Consider the following 214-nt stretch of genomic DNA (forward strand, 5'->3'; position numbering starts at 1 on the left):
TCAGACCTGAGTTTAAATCCTGCCTTAGATATTTCTAAGCTGTGTGACCCTAAGTAAGTCCCTTAACCTCCCTTTGCCTCAGTTTCCCCATCTTACCTCCCAGGATTTGGGAGAGGATCAAACAAGATATAAGATATATTGGTAAAGCATTTCACAAACCCTAAAGTGCTGTATAAATGCTAGATTTTATTTATAGTAGTAGTAGCAGCAGCAG

At 39.3% G+C, this 214-nt stretch overlaps 1 protein-coding gene across 1 annotated transcript in view; it reads left to right on the forward strand.

Annotated features, from left to right (window-relative positions):
* The window catches only part of SPAG17 (sperm associated antigen 17), a 266,279-nt gene that overhangs the window by 131,583 nt on the left and 134,482 nt on the right, over positions 1-214 (forward strand). The window lies entirely within an intron of this gene.

This window comes from Petaurus breviceps, unplaced genomic scaffold (genome assembly GCF_028583685.1).
Source record: "Petaurus breviceps papuanus isolate PSGF00001 unplaced genomic scaffold, PetGlider_PUasm1.0 186, whole genome shotgun sequence".
NCBI classification, from domain to species: domain Eukaryota; kingdom Metazoa; phylum Chordata; class Mammalia; order Diprotodontia; family Petauridae; genus Petaurus; species Petaurus breviceps.